The sequence below is a fragment of the Cucurbita pepo genome, unplaced genomic scaffold (genome assembly GCF_057944985.1).
Source record: "Cucurbita pepo subsp. pepo isolate OVF unplaced genomic scaffold, ASM5794498v1 scafford_120, whole genome shotgun sequence".
NCBI lineage: Eukaryota > Viridiplantae > Streptophyta > Magnoliopsida > Cucurbitales > Cucurbitaceae > Cucurbita > Cucurbita pepo.
Window position 1 is genome coordinate 1 of NW_028258023.1, and position 14535 is coordinate 14535.

At 56.9% G+C, this 14535-nt stretch overlaps 50 non-coding genes and 1 pseudogene across 50 annotated transcripts; all 51 read right to left on the reverse strand.

Annotated features, from left to right (window-relative positions):
• Window positions 1-129: 129 nt before the first annotated feature.
• LOC147781955 (5S ribosomal RNA) lies at window positions 130-248 on the reverse strand. Its single transcript, XR_015418806.1, has one exon. It is a non-coding gene; the product is annotated as a 5S ribosomal RNA (ribosomal RNA).
• Window positions 249-467: 219 nt separating this feature from the next.
• LOC147781956 (5S ribosomal RNA) lies at window positions 468-586 on the reverse strand. The gene has a single exon (XR_015418817.1). It is a non-coding gene; the product is annotated as a 5S ribosomal RNA (ribosomal RNA).
• Window positions 587-719: 133 nt separating this feature from the next.
• LOC147781957 (5S ribosomal RNA) lies at window positions 720-838 on the reverse strand. Its single transcript, XR_015418828.1, has one exon. It is a non-coding gene; the product is annotated as a 5S ribosomal RNA (ribosomal RNA).
• Window positions 839-1057: 219 nt separating this feature from the next.
• Window positions 1058-1176, reverse strand: LOC147781958 (5S ribosomal RNA). Its single transcript, XR_015418683.1, has one exon. It is a non-coding gene; the product is annotated as a 5S ribosomal RNA (ribosomal RNA).
• A 133-nt stretch (window positions 1177-1309) lies between these two features.
• LOC147781959 (5S ribosomal RNA) lies at window positions 1310-1428 on the reverse strand. The gene has a single exon (XR_015418695.1). It is a non-coding gene; the product is annotated as a 5S ribosomal RNA (ribosomal RNA).
• Window positions 1429-1561: 133 nt separating this feature from the next.
• LOC147781960 (5S ribosomal RNA) lies at window positions 1562-1680 on the reverse strand. Its single transcript, XR_015418706.1, has one exon. It is a non-coding gene; the product is annotated as a 5S ribosomal RNA (ribosomal RNA).
• A 219-nt stretch (window positions 1681-1899) lies between these two features.
• LOC147781961 (5S ribosomal RNA) lies at window positions 1900-2018 on the reverse strand. The gene has a single exon (XR_015418717.1). It is a non-coding gene; the product is annotated as a 5S ribosomal RNA (ribosomal RNA).
• Window positions 2019-2237: 219 nt separating this feature from the next.
• On the reverse strand, window positions 2238-2356 carry LOC147781962 (5S ribosomal RNA). Its single transcript, XR_015418794.1, has one exon. It is a non-coding gene; the product is annotated as a 5S ribosomal RNA (ribosomal RNA).
• A 133-nt stretch (window positions 2357-2489) lies between these two features.
• On the reverse strand, window positions 2490-2608 carry LOC147781963 (5S ribosomal RNA). Its single transcript, XR_015418728.1, has one exon. It is a non-coding gene; the product is annotated as a 5S ribosomal RNA (ribosomal RNA).
• A 219-nt stretch (window positions 2609-2827) lies between these two features.
• Window positions 2828-2946, reverse strand: LOC147781964 (5S ribosomal RNA). The gene has a single exon (XR_015418739.1). It is a non-coding gene; the product is annotated as a 5S ribosomal RNA (ribosomal RNA).
• A 133-nt stretch (window positions 2947-3079) lies between these two features.
• LOC147781965 (5S ribosomal RNA) lies at window positions 3080-3198 on the reverse strand. The gene has a single exon (XR_015418750.1). It is a non-coding gene; the product is annotated as a 5S ribosomal RNA (ribosomal RNA).
• Window positions 3199-3331: 133 nt separating this feature from the next.
• Window positions 3332-3450, reverse strand: LOC147781966 (5S ribosomal RNA). Its single transcript, XR_015418761.1, has one exon. It is a non-coding gene; the product is annotated as a 5S ribosomal RNA (ribosomal RNA).
• Window positions 3451-3669: 219 nt separating this feature from the next.
• LOC147781967 (5S ribosomal RNA) lies at window positions 3670-3808 on the reverse strand (annotated as a pseudogene).
• Window positions 3809-3941: 133 nt separating this feature from the next.
• On the reverse strand, window positions 3942-4060 carry LOC147781968 (5S ribosomal RNA). Its single transcript, XR_015418772.1, has one exon. It is a non-coding gene; the product is annotated as a 5S ribosomal RNA (ribosomal RNA).
• A 133-nt stretch (window positions 4061-4193) lies between these two features.
• On the reverse strand, window positions 4194-4312 carry LOC147781969 (5S ribosomal RNA). The gene has a single exon (XR_015418783.1). It is a non-coding gene; the product is annotated as a 5S ribosomal RNA (ribosomal RNA).
• Window positions 4313-4445: 133 nt separating this feature from the next.
• LOC147781970 (5S ribosomal RNA) lies at window positions 4446-4564 on the reverse strand. The gene has a single exon (XR_015418795.1). It is a non-coding gene; the product is annotated as a 5S ribosomal RNA (ribosomal RNA).
• A 133-nt stretch (window positions 4565-4697) lies between these two features.
• On the reverse strand, window positions 4698-4816 carry LOC147781971 (5S ribosomal RNA). Its single transcript, XR_015418797.1, has one exon. It is a non-coding gene; the product is annotated as a 5S ribosomal RNA (ribosomal RNA).
• Window positions 4817-5035: 219 nt separating this feature from the next.
• On the reverse strand, window positions 5036-5154 carry LOC147781972 (5S ribosomal RNA). The gene has a single exon (XR_015418798.1). It is a non-coding gene; the product is annotated as a 5S ribosomal RNA (ribosomal RNA).
• Window positions 5155-5287: 133 nt separating this feature from the next.
• Window positions 5288-5406, reverse strand: LOC147781973 (5S ribosomal RNA). Its single transcript, XR_015418799.1, has one exon. It is a non-coding gene; the product is annotated as a 5S ribosomal RNA (ribosomal RNA).
• Window positions 5407-5539: 133 nt separating this feature from the next.
• On the reverse strand, window positions 5540-5658 carry LOC147781974 (5S ribosomal RNA). The gene has a single exon (XR_015418800.1). It is a non-coding gene; the product is annotated as a 5S ribosomal RNA (ribosomal RNA).
• A 219-nt stretch (window positions 5659-5877) lies between these two features.
• On the reverse strand, window positions 5878-5996 carry LOC147781975 (5S ribosomal RNA). Its single transcript, XR_015418801.1, has one exon. It is a non-coding gene; the product is annotated as a 5S ribosomal RNA (ribosomal RNA).
• Window positions 5997-6215: 219 nt separating this feature from the next.
• On the reverse strand, window positions 6216-6334 carry LOC147781976 (5S ribosomal RNA). The gene has a single exon (XR_015418792.1). It is a non-coding gene; the product is annotated as a 5S ribosomal RNA (ribosomal RNA).
• Window positions 6335-6467: 133 nt separating this feature from the next.
• On the reverse strand, window positions 6468-6586 carry LOC147781977 (5S ribosomal RNA). Its single transcript, XR_015418802.1, has one exon. It is a non-coding gene; the product is annotated as a 5S ribosomal RNA (ribosomal RNA).
• A 219-nt stretch (window positions 6587-6805) lies between these two features.
• On the reverse strand, window positions 6806-6924 carry LOC147781978 (5S ribosomal RNA). Its single transcript, XR_015418803.1, has one exon. It is a non-coding gene; the product is annotated as a 5S ribosomal RNA (ribosomal RNA).
• A 133-nt stretch (window positions 6925-7057) lies between these two features.
• LOC147781979 (5S ribosomal RNA) lies at window positions 7058-7176 on the reverse strand. The gene has a single exon (XR_015418804.1). It is a non-coding gene; the product is annotated as a 5S ribosomal RNA (ribosomal RNA).
• Window positions 7177-7309: 133 nt separating this feature from the next.
• Window positions 7310-7428, reverse strand: LOC147781980 (5S ribosomal RNA). The gene has a single exon (XR_015418805.1). It is a non-coding gene; the product is annotated as a 5S ribosomal RNA (ribosomal RNA).
• Window positions 7429-7561: 133 nt separating this feature from the next.
• LOC147781981 (5S ribosomal RNA) lies at window positions 7562-7680 on the reverse strand. Its single transcript, XR_015418768.1, has one exon. It is a non-coding gene; the product is annotated as a 5S ribosomal RNA (ribosomal RNA).
• A 219-nt stretch (window positions 7681-7899) lies between these two features.
• Window positions 7900-8018, reverse strand: LOC147781982 (5S ribosomal RNA). Its single transcript, XR_015418807.1, has one exon. It is a non-coding gene; the product is annotated as a 5S ribosomal RNA (ribosomal RNA).
• Window positions 8019-8151: 133 nt separating this feature from the next.
• On the reverse strand, window positions 8152-8270 carry LOC147781983 (5S ribosomal RNA). Its single transcript, XR_015418808.1, has one exon. It is a non-coding gene; the product is annotated as a 5S ribosomal RNA (ribosomal RNA).
• Window positions 8271-8403: 133 nt separating this feature from the next.
• On the reverse strand, window positions 8404-8522 carry LOC147781984 (5S ribosomal RNA). Its single transcript, XR_015418809.1, has one exon. It is a non-coding gene; the product is annotated as a 5S ribosomal RNA (ribosomal RNA).
• Window positions 8523-8741: 219 nt separating this feature from the next.
• On the reverse strand, window positions 8742-8860 carry LOC147781985 (5S ribosomal RNA). Its single transcript, XR_015418778.1, has one exon. It is a non-coding gene; the product is annotated as a 5S ribosomal RNA (ribosomal RNA).
• A 133-nt stretch (window positions 8861-8993) lies between these two features.
• On the reverse strand, window positions 8994-9112 carry LOC147781986 (5S ribosomal RNA). The gene has a single exon (XR_015418810.1). It is a non-coding gene; the product is annotated as a 5S ribosomal RNA (ribosomal RNA).
• Window positions 9113-9331: 219 nt separating this feature from the next.
• LOC147781987 (5S ribosomal RNA) lies at window positions 9332-9450 on the reverse strand. Its single transcript, XR_015418786.1, has one exon. It is a non-coding gene; the product is annotated as a 5S ribosomal RNA (ribosomal RNA).
• Window positions 9451-9583: 133 nt separating this feature from the next.
• LOC147781988 (5S ribosomal RNA) lies at window positions 9584-9702 on the reverse strand. The gene has a single exon (XR_015418811.1). It is a non-coding gene; the product is annotated as a 5S ribosomal RNA (ribosomal RNA).
• Window positions 9703-9835: 133 nt separating this feature from the next.
• On the reverse strand, window positions 9836-9954 carry LOC147781989 (5S ribosomal RNA). The gene has a single exon (XR_015418812.1). It is a non-coding gene; the product is annotated as a 5S ribosomal RNA (ribosomal RNA).
• A 133-nt stretch (window positions 9955-10087) lies between these two features.
• LOC147781990 (5S ribosomal RNA) lies at window positions 10088-10206 on the reverse strand. The gene has a single exon (XR_015418813.1). It is a non-coding gene; the product is annotated as a 5S ribosomal RNA (ribosomal RNA).
• Window positions 10207-10425: 219 nt separating this feature from the next.
• LOC147781991 (5S ribosomal RNA) lies at window positions 10426-10544 on the reverse strand. Its single transcript, XR_015418814.1, has one exon. It is a non-coding gene; the product is annotated as a 5S ribosomal RNA (ribosomal RNA).
• A 133-nt stretch (window positions 10545-10677) lies between these two features.
• LOC147781992 (5S ribosomal RNA) lies at window positions 10678-10796 on the reverse strand. The gene has a single exon (XR_015418815.1). It is a non-coding gene; the product is annotated as a 5S ribosomal RNA (ribosomal RNA).
• A 133-nt stretch (window positions 10797-10929) lies between these two features.
• On the reverse strand, window positions 10930-11048 carry LOC147781993 (5S ribosomal RNA). Its single transcript, XR_015418787.1, has one exon. It is a non-coding gene; the product is annotated as a 5S ribosomal RNA (ribosomal RNA).
• Window positions 11049-11267: 219 nt separating this feature from the next.
• On the reverse strand, window positions 11268-11386 carry LOC147781994 (5S ribosomal RNA). Its single transcript, XR_015418816.1, has one exon. It is a non-coding gene; the product is annotated as a 5S ribosomal RNA (ribosomal RNA).
• Window positions 11387-11519: 133 nt separating this feature from the next.
• Window positions 11520-11638, reverse strand: LOC147781995 (5S ribosomal RNA). Its single transcript, XR_015418818.1, has one exon. It is a non-coding gene; the product is annotated as a 5S ribosomal RNA (ribosomal RNA).
• A 219-nt stretch (window positions 11639-11857) lies between these two features.
• LOC147781996 (5S ribosomal RNA) lies at window positions 11858-11976 on the reverse strand. The gene has a single exon (XR_015418819.1). It is a non-coding gene; the product is annotated as a 5S ribosomal RNA (ribosomal RNA).
• A 133-nt stretch (window positions 11977-12109) lies between these two features.
• Window positions 12110-12228, reverse strand: LOC147781997 (5S ribosomal RNA). The gene has a single exon (XR_015418820.1). It is a non-coding gene; the product is annotated as a 5S ribosomal RNA (ribosomal RNA).
• A 133-nt stretch (window positions 12229-12361) lies between these two features.
• Window positions 12362-12480, reverse strand: LOC147781998 (5S ribosomal RNA). Its single transcript, XR_015418821.1, has one exon. It is a non-coding gene; the product is annotated as a 5S ribosomal RNA (ribosomal RNA).
• Window positions 12481-12613: 133 nt separating this feature from the next.
• Window positions 12614-12732, reverse strand: LOC147781999 (5S ribosomal RNA). Its single transcript, XR_015418822.1, has one exon. It is a non-coding gene; the product is annotated as a 5S ribosomal RNA (ribosomal RNA).
• A 219-nt stretch (window positions 12733-12951) lies between these two features.
• Window positions 12952-13070, reverse strand: LOC147782000 (5S ribosomal RNA). The gene has a single exon (XR_015418823.1). It is a non-coding gene; the product is annotated as a 5S ribosomal RNA (ribosomal RNA).
• A 133-nt stretch (window positions 13071-13203) lies between these two features.
• LOC147782001 (5S ribosomal RNA) lies at window positions 13204-13322 on the reverse strand. Its single transcript, XR_015418824.1, has one exon. It is a non-coding gene; the product is annotated as a 5S ribosomal RNA (ribosomal RNA).
• A 133-nt stretch (window positions 13323-13455) lies between these two features.
• LOC147782002 (5S ribosomal RNA) lies at window positions 13456-13574 on the reverse strand. The gene has a single exon (XR_015418788.1). It is a non-coding gene; the product is annotated as a 5S ribosomal RNA (ribosomal RNA).
• Window positions 13575-13793: 219 nt separating this feature from the next.
• Window positions 13794-13912, reverse strand: LOC147782003 (5S ribosomal RNA). The gene has a single exon (XR_015418825.1). It is a non-coding gene; the product is annotated as a 5S ribosomal RNA (ribosomal RNA).
• Window positions 13913-14045: 133 nt separating this feature from the next.
• LOC147782004 (5S ribosomal RNA) lies at window positions 14046-14164 on the reverse strand. Its single transcript, XR_015418793.1, has one exon. It is a non-coding gene; the product is annotated as a 5S ribosomal RNA (ribosomal RNA).
• Window positions 14165-14383: 219 nt separating this feature from the next.
• Window positions 14384-14502, reverse strand: LOC147782005 (5S ribosomal RNA). Its single transcript, XR_015418826.1, has one exon. It is a non-coding gene; the product is annotated as a 5S ribosomal RNA (ribosomal RNA).
• Window positions 14503-14535: the final 33 nt, after the last annotated feature.

Genomic DNA, 14535 nt, shown 5'->3' on the forward strand with positions numbered 1-14535 from the left:
TGCCATGCGCACAAATTGCATTTAACGCATGCGGGGTGGGCATGATCGAGGCGACGGTGGGTGCACGCACGTGCTGGGAACGGCCGGCGGGGCCCGCGCGGACACGTCGGGGAGAAGAAATATAAAAAAGGGGTGCAACACGAGGACTTCCCAAGTGGTCACCCAACTTAGTACTACTCTCGCCCAAGCACGCTTAACTGCGGAGTTCTGATGGGATCCGGTGCATTAGTGCTGGTATGATCGCACCCGACATGCCATGCGCACAAATTGCATTTAACGCATGCGGGGTGGGCATGATCGAGGCGACGGTGGGTGCACGCACGTGCTGGGAACGGCCGGCGGGGCCCGCGCGGACACGTCGGGGAGAAGAAACGCGATGGGCGTGAGCGTGCGAGGTTGCCATTTGTAAAGAAAGGAAGAAAAGAACGGGGAGAAATTGAAGTAACGAGCAAAAGAAATATAAAAAAGGGGTGCAACACGAGGACTTCCCAAGTGGTCACCCAACTTAGTACTACTCTCGCCCAAGCACGCTTAACTGCGGAGTTCTGATGGGATCCGGTGCATTAGTGCTGGTATGATCGCACCCGACATGCCATGCGCACAAATTGCATTTAACGCATGCGGGGTGGGCATGATCGAGGCGACGGTGGGTGCACGCACGTGCTGGGAACGGCCGGCGGGGCCCGCGCGGACACGTCGGGGAGAAGAAATATAAAAAAGGGGTGCAACACGAGGACTTCCCAAGTGGTCACCCAACTTAGTACTACTCTCGCCCAAGCACGCTTAACTGCGGAGTTCTGATGGGATCCGGTGCATTAGTGCTGGTATGATCGCACCCGACATGCCATGCGCACAAATTGCATTTAACGCATGCGGGGTGGGCATGATCGAGGCGACGGTGGGTGCACGCACGTGCTGGGAACGGCCGGCGGGGCCCGCGCGGACACGTCGGGGAGAAGAAACGCGATGGGCGTGAGCGTGCGAGGTTGCCATTTGTAAAGAAAGGAAGAAAAGAACGGGGAGAAATTGAAGTAACGAGCAAAAGAAATATAAAAAAGGGGTGCAACACGAGGACTTCCCAAGTGGTCACCCAACTTAGTACTACTCTCGCCCAAGCACGCTTAACTGCGGAGTTCTGATGGGATCCGGTGCATTAGTGCTGGTATGATCGCACCCGACATGCCATGCGCACAAATTGCATTTAACGCATGCGGGGTGGGCATGATCGAGGCGACGGTGGGTGCACGCACGTGCTGGGAACGGCCGGCGGGGCCCGCGCGGACACGTTGGGGAGAAGAAATATAAAAAAGGGGTGCAACACGAGGACTTCCCAAGTGGTCACCCAACTTAGTACTACTCTCGCCCAAGCACGCTTAACTGCGGAGTTCTGATGGGATCCGGTGCATTAGTGCTGGTATGATCGCACCCGACATGCCATGCGCACAAATTGCATTTAACGCATGCGGGGTGGGCATGATCGAGGCGACGGTGGGTGCACGCACGTGCTGGGAACGGCCGGCGGGGCCCGCGCGGACACGTCGGGGAGAAGAAATATAAAAAAGGGGTGCAACACGAGGACTTCCCAAGTGGTCACCCAACTTAGTACTACTCTCGCCCAAGCACGCTTAACTGCGGAGTTCTGATGGGATCCGGTGCATTAGTGCTGGTATGATCGCACCCGACATGCCATGCGCACAAATTGCATTTAACGCATGCGGGGTGGGCATGATCGAGGCGACGGTGGGTGCACGCACGTGCTGGGAACGGCCGGCGGGGCCCGCGCGGACACGTCGGGGAGAAGAAACGCGATGGGCGTGAGCGTGCGAGGTTGCCATTTGTAAAGAAAGGAAGAAAAGAACGGGGAGAAATTGAAGTAACGAGCAAAAGAAATATAAAAAAGGGGTGCAACACGAGGACTTCCCAAGTGGTCACCCAACTTAGTACTACTCTCGCCCAAGCACGCTTAACTGCGGAGTTCTGATGGGATCCGGTGCATTAGTGCTGGTATGATCGCACCCGACATGCCATGCGCACAAATTGCATTTAACGCATGCGGGGTGGGCATGATCGAGGCGACGGTGGGTGCACGCACGTGCTGGGAACGGCCGGCGGGGCCCGCGCGGACACGTCGGGGAGAAGAAACGCGATGGGCGTGAGCGTGCGAGGTTGCCATTTGTAAAGAAAGGAAGAAAAGAACGGGGAGAAATTGAAGTAACGAGCAAAAGAAATATAAAAAAGGGGTGCAACACGAGGACTTCCCAAGTGGTCACCAAACTTAGTACTACTCTCGCCCAAGCACGCTTAACTGCGGAGTTCTGATGGGATCCGGTGCATTAGTGCTGGTATGATCGCACCCGACATGCCATGCGCACAAATTGCATTTAACGCATGCGGGGTGGGCATGATCGAGGCGACGGTGGGTGCACGCACGTGCTGGGAACGGCCGGCGGGGCCCGCGCGGACACGTCGGGGAGAAGAAATATAAAAAAGGGGTGCAACACGAGGACTTCCCAAGTGGTCACCCAACTTAGTACTACTCTCGCCCAAGCACGCTTAACTGCGGAGTTCTGATGGGATCCGGTGCATTAGTGCTGGTATGATCGCACCCGACATGCCATGCGCACAAATTGCATTTAACGCATGCGGGGTGGGCATGATCGAGGCGACGGTGGGTGCACGCACGTGCTGGGAACGGCCGGCGGGGCCCGCGCGGACACGTCGGGGAGAAGAAATGCGATGGGCGTGAGCGTGCGAGGTTGCCATTTGTAAAGAAAGGAAGAAAAGAACGGGGAGAAATTGAAGTAACGAGCAAAAGAAATATAAAAAAGGGGTGCAACACGAGGACTTCCCAAGTGGTCACCCAACTTAGTACTACTCTCGCCCAAGCACGCTTAACTGCGGAGTTCTGATGGGATCCGGTGCATTAGTGCTGGTATGATCGCACCCGACATGCCATGCGCACAAATTGCATTTAACGCATGCGGGGTGGGCATGATCGAGGCGACGGTGGGTGCACGCACGTGCTGGGAACGGCCGGCGGGGCCCGCGCGGACACGTCGGGGAGAAGAAATATAAAAAAGGGGTGCAACACGAGGACTTCCCAAGTGGTCACCCAACTTAGTACTACTCTCGCCCAAGCACGCTTAACTGCGGAGTTCTGATGGGATCCGGTGCATTAGTGCTGGTATGATCGCACCCGACATGCCATGCGCACAAATTGCATTTAACGCATGCGGGGTGGGCATGATCGAGGCGACGGTGGGTGCACGCACGTGCTGGGAACGGCCGGCGGGGCCCGCGCGGACACGTCGGGGAGAAGAAATATAAAAAAGGGGTGCAACACGAGGACTTCCCAAGTGGTCACCCAACTTAGTACTACTCTCGCCCAAGCACGCTTAACTGCGGAGTTCTGATGGGATCCGGTGCATTAGTGCTGGTATGATCGCACCCGACATGCCATGCGCACAAATTGCATTTAACGCATGCGGGGTGGGCATGATCGAGGCGACGGTGGGTGCACGCACGTGCTGCGAACGGCCGGCGGGGCCCGCGCGGACACGTCGGGGAGAAGAAACGCGATGGGCGTGAGCGTGCGAGGTTGCCATTTGTAAAGAAAGGAAGAAAAGAACGGGGAGAAATTGAAGTAACGAGCAAAAGAAATATAAAAAAGGGGTGCAACACGAGGACTTCCCAAGTGGTCACCCAACTTAGTACTACTCTCGCCCAAGCACGCTTAACTGCGCCCAAGCACGCTTAACTGCGGAGTTCTGATGGGATCCGGTGCATTAGTGCTGGTATGATCGCACCCGACATGCCATGCGCACAAATTGCATTTAACGCATGCGGGGTGGGCATGATCGAGGCGACGGTGGGTGCACGCACGTGCTGGGAACGGCCGGCGGGGCCCGCGCGGACACGTCGGGGAGAAGAAATATAAAAAAGGGGTGCAACACGAGGACTTCCCAAGTGGTCACCCAACTTAGTACTACTCTCGCCCAAGCACGCTTAACTGCGGAGTTCTGATGGGATCCGGTGCATTAGTGCTGGTATGATCGCACCCGACATGCCATGCGCACAAATTGCATTTAACGCATGCGGGGTGGGCATGATCGAGGCGACGGTGGGTGCACGCACGTGCTGGGAACGGCCGGCGGGGCCCGCGCGGACACGTCGGGGAGAAGAAATATAAAAAAGGGGTGCAACACGAGGACTTCCCAAGTGGTCACCCAACTTAGTACTACTCTCGCCCAAGCACGCTTAACTGCGGAGTTCTGATGGGATCCGGTGCATTAGTGCTGGTATGATCGCACCCGACATGCCATGCGCACAAATTGCATTTAACGCATGTGGGGTGGGCATGATCGAGGCGACGGTGGGTGCACGCACGTGCTGGGAACGGCCGGCGGGGCCCGCGCGGACACGTCGGGGAGAAGAAATATAAAAAAGGGGTGCAACACGAGGACTTCCCAAGTGGTCACCCAACTTAGTACTACTCTCGCCCAAGCACGCTTAACTGCGGAGTTCTGATGGGATCCGGTGCATTAGTGCTGGTATGATCGCACCCGACATGCCATGCGCACAAATTGCATTTAACGCATGCGGGGTGGGCATGATCGAGGCGACGGTGGGTGCACGCACGTGCTGGGAACGGCCGGCGGGGCCCGCGCGGACACGTCGGGGAGAAGAAATATAAAAAAGGGGTGCAACACGAGGACTTCCCAAGTGGTCACCCAACTTAGTACTACTCTCGCCCAAGCACGCTTAACTGCGGAGTTCTGATGGGATCCGGTGCATTAGTGCTGGTATGATCGCACCCGACATGCCATGCGCACAAATTGCATTTAACGCATGCGGGGTGGGCATGATCGAGGCGACGGTGGGTGCACGCACGTGCTGGGAACGGCCGGCGGGGCCCGCGCGGACACGTCGGGGAGAAGAAACGCGATGGGCGTGAGCGTGCGAGGTTGCCATTTGTAAAGAAAGGAAGAAAAGAACGGGGAGAAATTGAAGTAACGAGCAAAAGAAATATAAAAAAGGGGTGCAACACGAGGACTTCCCAAGTGGTCACCCAACTTAGTACTACTCTCGCCCAAGCACGCTTAACTGCGGAGTTCTGATGGGATCCGGTGCATTAGTGCTGGTATGATCGCACCCGACATGCCATGCGCACAAATTGCATTTAACGCATGCGGGGTGGGCATGATCGAGGCGACGGTGGGTGCACGCACGTGCTGGGAACGGCCGGCGGGGCCCGCGCGGACACGTCGGGGAGAAGAAATATAAAAAAGGGGTGCAACACGAGGACTTCCCAAGTGGTCACCCAACTTAGTACTACTCTCGCCCAAGCACGCTTAACTGCGGAGTTCTGATGGGATCCGGTGCATTAGTGCTGGTATGATCGCACCCGACATGCCATGCGCACAAATTGCATTTAACGCATGCGGGGTGGGCATGATCGAGGCGACGGTGGGTGCACGCACGTGCTGGGAACGGCCGGCGGGGCCCGCGCGGACACGTCGGGGAGAAGAAATATAAAAAAGGGGTGCAACACGAGGACTTCCCAAGTGGTCACCCAACTTAGTACTACTCTCGCCCAAGCACGCTTAACTGCGGAGTTCTGATGGGATCCGGTGCATTAGTGCTGGTATGATCGCACCCGACATGCCATGCGCACAAATTGCATTTAACGCATGCGGGGTGGGCATGATCGAGGCGACGGTGGGTGCACGCACGTGCTGGGAACGGCCGGCGGGGCCCGCGCGGACACGTCGGGGAGAAGAAACGCGATGGGCGTGAGCGTGCGAGGTTGCCATTTGTAAAGAAAGGAAGAAAAGAACGGGGAGAAATTGAAGTAACGAGCAAAAGAAATATAAAAAAGGGGTGCAACACGAGGACTTCCCAAGTGGTCACCCAACTTAGTACTACTCTCGCCCAAGCACGCTTAACTGCGGAGTTCTGATGGGATCCGGTGCATTAGTGCTGGTATGATCGCACCCGACATGCCATGCGCACAAATTGCATTTAACGCATGCGGGGTGGGCATGATCGAGGCGACGGTGGGTGCACGCACGTGCTGGGAACGGCCGGCGGGGCCCGCGCGGACACGTCGGGGAGAAGAAACGCGATGGGCGTGAGCGTGCGAGGTTGCCATTTGTAAAGAAAGGAAGAAAAGAACGGGGAGAAATTGAAGTAACGAGCAAAAGAAATATAAAAAAGGGGTGCAACACGAGGACTTCCCAAGTGGTCACCCAACTTAGTACTACTCTCGCCCAAGCACGCTTAACTGTGGAGTTCTGATGGGATCCGGTGCATTAGTGCTGGTATGATCGCACCCGACATGCCATGCGCACAAATTGCATTTAACGCATGCGGGGTGGGCATGATCGAGGCGACGGTGGGTGCACGCACGTGCTGGGAACGGCCGGCGGGGCCCGCGCGGACACGTCGGGGAGAAGAAATATAAAAAAGGGGTGCAACACGAGGACTTCCCAAGTGGTCACCCAACTTAGTACTACTCTCGCCCAAGCACGCTTAACTGCGGAGTTCTGATGGGATCCGGTGCATTAGTGCTGGTATGATCGCACCCGACATGCCATGCGCACAAATTGCATTTAACGCATGCGGGGTGGGCATGATCGAGGCGACGGTGGGTGCACGCACGTGCTGGGAACGGCCGGCGGGGCCCGCGCGGACACGTCGGGGAGAAGAAACGCGATGGGCGTGAGCGTGCGAGGTTGCCATTTGTAAAGAAAGGAAGAAAAGAACGGGGAGAAATTGAAGTAACGAGCAAAAGAAATATAAAAAAGGGGTGCAACACGAGGACTTCCCAAGTGGTCACCCAACTTAGTACTACTCTCGCCCAAGCACGCTTAACTGCGGAGTTCTGATGGGATCCGGTGCATTAGTGCTGGTATGATCGCACCCGACATGCCATGCGCACAAATTGCATTTAACGCATGCGGGGTGGGCATGATCGAGGCGACGGTGGGTGCACGCACGTGCTGGGAACGGCCGGCGGGGCCCGCGCGGACACGTCGGGGAGAAGAAATATAAAAAAGGGGTGCAACACGAGGACTTCCCAAGTGGTCACCCAACTTAGTACTACTCTCGCCCAAGCACGCTTAACTGCGGAGTTCTGATGGGATCCGGTGCATTAGTGCTGGTATGATCGCACCCGACATGCCATGCGCACAAATTGCATTTAACGCATGCGGGGTGGGCATGATCGAGGCGACGGTGGGTGCACGCACGTGCTGGGAACGGCCGGCGGGGCCCGCGCGGATACGTCGGGGAGAAGAAATATAAAAAAGGGGTGCAACACGAGGACTTCCCAAGTGGTCACCCAACTTAGTACTACTCTCGCCCAAGCACGCTTAACTGCGGAGTTCTGATGGGATCCGGTGCATTAGTGCTGGTATGATCGCACCCGACATGCCATGCGCACAAATTGCATTTAACGCATGCGGGGTGGGCATGATCGAGGCGACGGTGGGTGCACGCACGTGCTGGGAACGGCCGGCGGGGCCCGCGCGGACACGTCGGGGAGAAGAAATATAAAAAAGGGGTGCAACACGAGGACTTCCCAAGTGGTCACCCAACTTAGTACTACTCTCGCCCAAGCACGCTTAGCTGCGGAGTTCTGATGGGATCCGGTGCATTAGTGCTGGTATGATCGCACCCGACATGCCATGCGCACAAATTGCATTTAACGCATGCGGGGTGGGCATGATCGAGGCGACGGTGGGTGCACGCACGTGCTGGGAACGGCCGGCGGGGCCCGCGCGGACACGTCGGGGAGAAGAAACGCGATGGGCGTGAGCGTGCGAGGTTGCCATTTGTAAAGAAAGGAAGAAAAGAACGGGGAGAAATTGAAGTAACGAGCAAAAGAAATATAAAAAAGGGGTGCAACACGAGGACTTCCCAAGTGGTCACCCAACTTAGTACTACTCTCGCCCAAGCACGCTTAACTGCGGAGTTCTGATGGGATCCGGTGCATTAGTGCTGGTATGATCGCACCCGACATGCCATGCGCACAAATTGCATTTAACGCATGCGGGGTGGGCATGATCGAGGCGACGGTGGGTGCACGCACGTGCTGGGAACGGCCGGCGGGGCCCGCGCGGACACGTCGGGGAGAAGAAATATAAAAAAGGGGTGCAACACGAGGACTTCCCAAGTGGTCACCCAACTTAGTACTACTCTCGCCCAAGCACGCTTAACTGCGGAGTTCTGATGGGATCCGGTGCATTAGTGCTGGTATGATCGCACCCGACATGCCATACGCACAAATTGCATTTAACGCATGCGGGGTGGGCATGATCGAGGCGACGGTGGGTGCACGCACGTGCTGGGAACGGCCGGCGGGGCCCGCGCGGACACGTCGGGGAGAAGAAATATAAAAAAGGGGTGCAACACGAGGACTTCCCAAGTGGTCACCCAACTTAGTACTACTCTCGCCCAAGCACGCTTAACTGCGGAGTTCTGATGGGATCCGGTGCATTAGTGCTGGTATGATCGCACCCGACATGCCATGCGCACAAATTGCATTTAACGCATGCGGGGTGGGCATGATCGAGGCGACGGTGGGTGCACGCACGTGCTGGGAACGGCCGGCGGGGCCCGCGCGGACACGTCGGGGAGAATAAACGCGATGGGCGTGAGCGTGCGAGGTTGCCATTTGTAAAGAAAGGAAGAAAAGAACGGGGAGAAATTGAAGTAACGAGCAAAAGAAATATAAAAAAGGGGTGCAACACGAGGACTTCCCAAGTGGTCACCCAACTTAGTACTACTCTCGCCCAAGCACGCTTGACTGCGGAGTTCTGATGGGATCCGGTGCATTAGTGCTGGTATGATCGCACCCGACATGCCATGCGCACAAATTGCATTTAACGCATGCGGGGTGGGCATGATCGAGGCGACGGTGGGTGCACGCACGTGCTGGGAACGGCCGGCGGGGCCCGCGCGGACACGTCGGGGAGAAGAAATATAAAAAAGGGGTGCAACACGAGGACTTCCCAAGTGGTCACCCAACTTAGTACTACTCTCGCCCAAGCACGCTTAACTGCGGAGTTCTGATGGGATCCGGTGCATTAGTGCTGGTATGATCGCACCCGACATGCCATGCGCACAAATTGCATTTAACGCATGCGGGGTGGGCATGATCGAGGCGACGGTGGGTGCACGCACGTGCTGGGAACGGCCGGCGGGGCCCGCGCGGACACGTCGGGGAGAAGAAACGCGATGGGCGTGAGCGTGCGAGGTTGCCATTTGTAAAGAAAGGAAGAAAAGAACGGGGAGAAATTGAAGTAACGAGCAAAAGAAATATAAAAAAGGGGTGCAACACGAGGACTTCCCAAGTGGTCACCCAACTTAGTACTACTCTCGCCCAAGCACGCTTAACTGCGAAGTTCTGATGGGATCCGGTGCATTAGTGCTGGTATGATCGCACCCGACATGCCATGCGCACAAATTGCATTTAACGCATGCGGGGTGGGCATGATCGAGGCGACGGTGGGTGCACGCACGTGCTGGGAACGGCCGGCGGGGCCCGCGCGGACACGTCGGGGAGAAGAAATATAAAAAAGGGGTGCAACACGAGGACTTCCCAAGTGGTCACCCAACTTAGTACTACTCTCGCCCAAGCACGCTTAACTGCGGAGTTCTGATGGGATCCGGTGCATTAGTGCTGGTATGATCGCACCCGACATGCCATGCGCACAAATTGCATTTAACGCATGCGGGGTGGGCATGATCGAGGCGACGGTGGGTGCACGCACGTGCTGGGAACGGCCGGCGGGGCCCGCGCGGACACGTCGGGGAGAAGAAATATAAAAAAGGGGTGCAACACGAGGACTTCCCAAGTGGTCACCCAACTTAGTACTACTCTCGCCCAAGCACGCTTAACTGCGGAGTTCTGATGGGATCCGGTGCATTAGTGCTGGTATGATCGCACCCGACATGCCATGCGCACAAATTGCATTTAACGCATGCGGGGTGGGCATGATCGAGGCGACGGTGGGTGCACGCACGTGCTGGGAACGGCCGGCGGGGCCCGCGCGGACACGTCGGGGAGAAGAAATATAAAAAAGGGGTGCAACACGAGGACTTCCCAAGTGGTCACCCAACTTAGTACTACTCTCGCCCAAGCACGCTTAACTGCGGAGTTCTGATGGGATCCGGTGCATTAGTGCTGGTATGATCGCACCCGACATGCCATGCGCACAAATTGCATTTAACGCATGCGGGGTGGGCATGATCGAGGCGACGGTGGGTGCACGCACGTGCTGGGAACGGCCGGCGGGGCCCGCGCGGACACGTCGGGGAGAAGAAACGCGATGGGCGTGAGCGTGCGAGGTTGCCATTTGTAAAGAAAGGAAGAAAAGAACGGGGAGAAATTGAAGTAACGAGCAAAAGAAATATAAAAAAGGGGTGCAACACGAGGACTTCCCAAGTGGTCACCCAACTTAGTACTACTCTCGCCCAAGCACGCTTAACTGCGGAGTTCTGATGGGATCCGGTGCATTAGTGCTGGTATGATCGCACCCGACATGCCATGCGCACAAATTGCATTTAACGCATGCGGGGTGGGCATGATCGAGGCGACGGTGGGTGCACGCACGTGCTGGGAACGGCCGGCGGGGCCCGCGCGGACACGTCGGGGAGAAGAAATATAAAAAAGGGGTGCAACACGAGGACTTCCCAAGTGGTCACCCAACTTAGTACTACTCTCGCCCAAGCACGCTTAACTGCGGAGTTCTGATGGGATCCGGTGCATTAGTGCTGGTATGATCGCACCCGACATGCCATGCGCACAAATTGCATTTAACGCATGCGGGGTGGGCATGATCGAGGCGACGGTGGGTGCACGCACGTGCTGGGAACGGCCGGCGGGGCCCGCGCGGACACGTCGGGGAGAAGAAATATAAAAAAGGGGTGCAACACGAGGACTTCCCAAGTGGTCACCCAACTTAGTACTACTCTCGCCCAAGCACGCTTAACTGCGAAGTTCTGATGGGATCCGGTGCATTAGTGCTGGTATGATCGCACCCGACATGCCATGCGCACAAATTGCATTTAACGCATGCGGGGTGGTCATGATCGAGGCGACGGTGGGTGCACGCACGTGCTGGGAACGGCCGGCGGGGCCCGCGCGGACACGTCGGGGAGAAGAAACGCGATGGGCGTGAGCGTGCGAGGTTGCCATTTGTAAAGAAAGGAAGAAAAGAACGGGGAGAAATTGAAGTAACGAGCAAAAGAAATATAAAAAAGGGGTGCAACACGAGGACTTCCCAAGTGGTCACCCAACTTAGTACTACTCTCGCCCAAGCACGCTTAACTGCGGAGTTCTGATGGGATCCGGTGCATTAGTGCTGGTATGATCGCACCCGACATGCCATGCGCACAAATTGCATTTAACGCATGCGGGGTGGGCATGATCGAGGCGACGGTGGGTGCACGCACGTGCTGGGAACGGCCGGCGGGGCCCGCGCGGACACGTCGGGGAGAAGAAATATAAAAAAGGGGTGCAACACGAGGACTTCCCAAGTGGTCACCCAACTTAGTACTACTCTCGCCCAAGCACGCTTAACTGCGGAGTTCTGATGGGATCCGGTGCATTAGTGCTGGTATGATCGCACCCGACATGCCATGCGCACAAATTGCATTTAACGCATGCGGGGTGGGCATGATCGAGGCGACGGTGGGTGCACGCACGTGCTGGGAACGGCCGGCGGGGCCCGCGCGGACACGTCGGGGAGAAGAAACGCGATGGGCGTGAGCGTGCGAGGTTGCCATTTGTAAAGAAAGGAAGAAAAGAACGGGGAGAAATTGAAGTAACGAGCAAAAGAAATATAAAAAAGGGGTGCAACACGAGGACTTCCCAAGTGGTCACCCAACTTAGTACTACTCTCGCCCAAGCACGCTTAACTGCGGAGTTCTGATGGGATCCGGTGCATTAGTGCTGGTATGATCGCACCCGACATGCCATGCGCACAAATTGCATTTAACGCATGCGGGGTGGGCATGATCGAGGCGACGGTGGGTGCACGCACGTGCTGGGAACGGCCGGCGGGGCCCGCGCGGACACGTCGGGGAGAAGAAATATAAAAAAGGGGTGCAACACGAGGACTTCCCAAGTGGTCACCCAACTTAGTACTACTCTCGCCCAAGCACGCTTAACTGCGGAGTTCTGATGGGATCCGGTGCATTAGTGCTGGTATGATCGCACCCGACATGCCATGCGCACAAATTGCATTTAACGCATGCGGGGTGGGCATGATCGAGGCGACGGTGGGTGCACGCACGTGCTGGGAACGGCCGGCGGGGCCCGCGCGGACACGTCGGGGAGAAGAAATATAAAAAAGGGGTGCAACACGAGGACTTCCCAAGTGGTCACCCAACTTAGTACTACTCTCGCCCAAGCACGCTTAACTGCGGAGTTCTGATGGGATCCGGTGCATTAGTGCTGGTATGATCGCACCCGACATGCCATGCGCACAAATTGCATTTAACGCATGCGGGGTGGGCATGATCGAGGCGACGGTGGGTGCACGCACGTGCTGGGAACGGCCGGCGGGGCCCGCGCGGACACGTCGGGGAGAAGAAATATAAAAAAGGGGTGCAACACGAGGACTTCCCAAGTGGTCACCCAACTTAGTACTACTCTCGCCCAAGCACGCTTAACTGCGGAGTTCTGATGGGATCCGGTGCATTAGTGCTGGTATGATCGCACCCGACATGCCATGCGCACAAATTGCATTTAACGCATGCGGGGTGGGCATGATCGAGGCGACGGTGGGTGCACGCACGTGCTGGGAACGGCCGGCGGGGCCCGCGCGGACACGTCGGGGAGAAGAAACGCGATGGGCGTGAGCGTGCGAGGTTGCCATTTGTAAAGAAAGGAAGAAAAGAACGGGGAGAAATTGAAGTAACGAGCAAAAGAAATATAAAAAAGGGGTGCAACACGAGGACTTCCCAAGTGGTCACCCAACTTAGTACTACTCTCGCCCAAGCACGCTTAACTGCGGAGTTCTGATGGGATCCGGTGCATTAGTGCTGGTATGATCGCACCCGACATGCTATGCGCACAAATTGCATTTAACGCATGCGGGGTGGGCATGATCGAGGCGACGGTGGGTGCACGCACGTGCTGGGAACGGCCGGCGGGGCCCGCGCGGACACGTCGGGGAGAAGAAATATAAAAAAGGGGTGCAACACGAGGACTTCCCAAGTGGTCACCCAACTTAGTACTACTCTCGCCCAAGCACGCTTAACTGCGGAGTTCTGATGGGATCCGGTGCATTAGTGCTGGTATGATCGCACCCGACATGCCATGCGCACAAATTGCATTTAACGCATGCGGGGTGGGCATGATCGAGGCGACGGTGGGTGCACGCACGTGCTGGGAACGGCCGGCGGGGCCCGCGCGGACACGTCGGGGAGAAGAAATATAAAAAAGGGGTGCAACACGAGGACTTCCCAAGTGGTCACCCAACTTAGTACTACTCTCGCCCAAGCACGCTTAACTGCGAAGTTCTGATGGGATCCGGTGCATTAGTGCTGGTATGATCGCACCCGACATGCCATGCGCACAAATTGCATTTAACGCATGCGGGGTGGTCATGATCGAGGCGACGGTGGGTGCACGCACGTGCTGGGAACGGCCGGCGGGGCCCGCGCGGACACGTCGGGGAGAAGAAACGCGATGGGCGTGAGCGTGCGAGGTTGCCATTTGTAAAGAAAGGAAGAAAAGAACGGGGAGAAATTGAAGTAACGAGCAAAAGAAATATAAAAAAGGGGTGCAACACGAGGACTTCCCAAGTGGTCACCCAACTTAGTACTACTCTCGCCCAAGCACGCTTAACTGCGGAGTTCTGATGGGATCCGGTGCATTAGTGCTGGTATGATCGCACCCGACATGCCATGCGCACAAATTGCATTTAACGCATGCGGGGTGGGCATGATCGAGGCGACGGTGGGTGCACGCACGTGCTGGGAACGGCCGGCGGGGCCCGCGCGGACACGTCGGGGAGAAGAAATATAAAAAAGGGGTGCAACACGAGGACTTCCCAAGTGGTCACCCAACTTAGTACTACTCTCGCCCAAGCACGCTTAACTGCGGAGTTCTGATGGGATCCGTTGCATTAGTGCTGGTATGATCGCACCCGACATGCCATGCGCACAAATTGCATTTAACGCATGCGGGGTGGGCATGATCGAGGCGACGGTGGGTGCACGCACGTGCTGGGAACGGCCGGCGGGGCCCGCGCGGACACGTCGGGGAGAAGAAACGCGATGGGCGTGAGCGTGCGAGGTTGCCATTTGTAAAGAAAGGAAGAAAAGAACGGGGAGAAATTGAAGTAACGAGCAAAAGAAATATAAAAAAGGGGTGCAACACGAGGACTTCCCAAGTGGTCACCCAACTTAGTACTACTCTCGCCCAAGCACGCTTAACTGCGGAGTTCTGATGGGATCCGGTGCATTAGTGCTGGTATGATCGCACCCGACATGCCATGCGCACAAATTGCATTTAACGCA